This window comes from Elephantulus edwardii, unplaced genomic scaffold, assembly GCF_000299155.1.
Source record: "Elephantulus edwardii isolate Elephantulus edwardi_28Jun2011 unplaced genomic scaffold, EleEdw1.0 scaffold00288, whole genome shotgun sequence".
NCBI lineage: Eukaryota > Metazoa > Chordata > Mammalia > Macroscelidea > Macroscelididae > Elephantulus > Elephantulus edwardii.
Genome location: NW_006400038.1, coordinates 904,552 through 907,638, shown reverse-complemented (window position 1 = coordinate 907,638; position 3,087 = coordinate 904,552). Strand labels below are relative to the sequence as shown.

The 3,087-nt window shown below is 48.4% G+C and overlaps 1 pseudogene; it reads right to left on the bottom strand.

Annotated features, from left to right (window-relative positions):
* Nucleotides 1–1,011: 1,011 nt before the first annotated feature.
* On the bottom strand, nt 1,012–2,310 carry LOC102871863 (annotated as a pseudogene).
* Between the last annotated feature and the right edge of the window lie 777 nt (nt 2,311–3,087).

Here is a 3,087-nt window from a genome sequence, read left to right as displayed (position 1 = left end):
AACGTTCATTAAAATGAATTTTTTAAAAAGAAAAAATTAACCTCATTGTTGTTAGTTGCCATCAAATTGAAGCAGATGCTTATGGGGAAGTTTGTTTATGACCTTTTCAATCTCTTCTTTAGTGATGGATCTGTTCAAGTGTTCTACGTCTGTCCTTGTTGATCTGGCTAGGGGATGAGTTTCAAGAAATTTAACCATTTCCTCGAGGTTGTCAAATTTATCAGAATATAGCTTTTTAACAACAACATAGTACTGTGATATTAGCAATTTAATTTCATCTGGTTCTATTGTGATGTCACATCTATCATTTCTTTTTTTTTTTATTTTAGGCACCAAAACTTTTATTAACCCACCTTCCTACTCTTCACACATTATAAGCCAAGTTAACCAACATGTTAGGTAGACCTGTACTATACTGGACCCTCTCAGTGTCTGGCTGTCACTTCCCTTGCTTCCTTTTGGCCATCCCTAAACATGTCTGCTTTAACCCCTATAAAAGAGGGATTAAAAGTTCCAACCTTCCTGTGCCAAGCTTATGAAAACGCCTAGTACTAAGCTAGGCCTAGGAGCATTAAACTCTAACAGTTCCACCATGCCCCTTTTTTAAAATCTTTTATGGGCTGAGGAACCTGTGAATCAAGCACAAGTAAAGGCCCTCAGGCCAGGTGAGAATCGGTGTTGCCACTGCCAGTCTACAGACTGAGAAAGCACTTCCATGTGCTTCCCTGTGGGTGTCTCCTTCACACCTCTACCATCATAAGGACTTTGGGAGAGGTTCCTCAGTGTCCCCTGACATACCTGGAACAGTATGATGGACATGGTGGGGGGAGAGGGGCCCAAAAGGAGTGACCAGCCCCAGGGAGTCAATCAGGAGGGGCAGGGTGGTAATGAAAAACCAAGCTCAAGGTTGGTGCCATTTGTTCTTGGAAAGAACTGGAGCCTGGGCAGGGACATCACTTGGAAGGAGAGGAGCAGGGACATCAGTTGGGAGGCGAGGGACAGGTTTGTCTTTCAGTAACGGTAGTGGTCAGCCTTGAAGGGGCCATCAGCAGGTATGCCCAGGTACTTGGTCTGCTTCTCAGTCAGCTTGGTCAGCTTCACGTTCAGCTTGCCCAGGTGAGCTTCAGCCACTGCCTCGTCCGACTTCTTGGGTAGGAAGTGGACCCCGATGGCATACTTGTCTGGGTGGGTCCACAGTTCAATCTGTGCCAGAACCTGGTTGGTGAAGGAGTTGCTCATCACAAAGCTGGGGTGGCCCATAGCACAGCCCAGGTTGACCAGCTGGCCCTCAGCTAACAGGATGATGTGGCGTCCATTCTTCAGCCGGTACCAGTCTACCTGGGGCTTTAGGTTCACCTTCTCCAAAGCATTCTGATTGAGCCACTTGACATCAATCTCCACATCAAAGTGTCCAATGTTACACACGATGGCATCATCCTGCATCTGCTCAAAGTGCCGGCCAAGGATAATATCTACACAGCCTGTGGTGGTGACAAAGATGTTGCCTTCCTTACAGGCCTCATCCATGGTGGTTACTTCATAGCCCTCCATGGCGGCCTGCAGTGCATTGATGGGGTCAATCTCAGTGATGATGACTCGTGCCCCGAAACCTCTCAGGGCCTGAGCACAGCCTTTGCCCACGTCGCCATAGCCTGCCACCACGGCCACCTTGCCCGCAATCATCACGTCTGTGGCCCTCTTGATGCCATCTATGAGGGACTCCCGGCAGCCATAGAGGTTGTCAAACTTGCTCTTGGTGACAGAGTCGTTGACATTGATAGCAGGCACCTTCAAAATCCCTTTGGCCATCATCTTATACAGGTTGTGGACTCCAGTCGTGGTCTCTTCAGAGATACATCGGATACCCAACAAGAGCTGTGGGTACTTAGTGTGAATAAGGTTGGTGAGGTCACCACCATCGTCCAGAATCATGTTGAGTGGTCCGTCCTTGAAGAATAGAGTCTGCTCAATACACCACAGGTATTCTTCATCTGTTTCACCTTTCCAGGCATATACTGGAATGCCAGCCTTGGCAATGGCAGCTGCTGCATGGTCCTGGGTAGAAAAGATGTTGCAGTTGGACCACTGGACCTCAGCACCCAGGGCGACCAGAGTCTCAATGAGGACTGCTGTCTGCACGGTCATGTGCAAGCATCCGGCGATGCGGGAGCCCTTCAGTGGCTTGGAGGCTGAGTACATCTCCTGCATGCGCATCAGGCCTGACATCTCATTCTCCGCAATGTCCAGGGCTTTGCGTCCCCAAGAGCCCAGGCTGATGTCAGCGACTTTGTAGGGCAGTTTGTCCGACATGTTGGCACTTCGGCACGGAGTGAGGGGCAAGAGCGAAAGGGGCTGGGCCTTAAGCAGAGGAGAAGCACTGGGCGGGATACAGCTGGCAGGGAGCTGTGCGAGATAGCGGTGCCTTTAAATCACATCTATCATTTCTTAAACAAGTTATCTGTGTCTTCCCCTTTTTTTCTTTTGTTAAGTTTGTCAGATTTGAGGCAATCCCTCAGGGCCAGACCCCTGCTCCACAGAGATCTCAAGGCTGAGGCACAGGTTTATAAAGGGGCCTAATGTGGTTCAAGAAATGTGTCAAAAATACATTTAAGTTATTTGTCTATGTATGGAGTTTTCATTGACTGATTTTTGAAAGTGGTCCACCAGGACTTTCTCTAGCCCATCATAATTAGGAAGCTTCACTGAAATCTCTTCAGCCTGGAGACAGCAATCACATAACCAATGACAGAACCAGTAACTATGCATAAGGAGCATCGCCCAGGAATCAAACCCAGGTCTCCCTCATAAAAGAAGAAAAGTCTGCTATTTGCTTAAGTCTTTATGCCTGTGTTTACTGTCTGTTTCTCAAAGTGTCAGATCTGGGACAGCCTTCACCATGTCCATACTAGCAGGCAGAAAGCAAGTGCTTCTTATGTGTTTGTTGGAAGGAAGAAGACATGGGGTCACTCTCTCAGGCCTCCAGGGTAAAGAGAAGCAGACAGGCACATGGCTGTCAGTGGCCTGCCACGTCATCTTCCTCCACAGCCTTGGACAACCTCTGTAGAACCAGCGACATCTCTGCCAGTG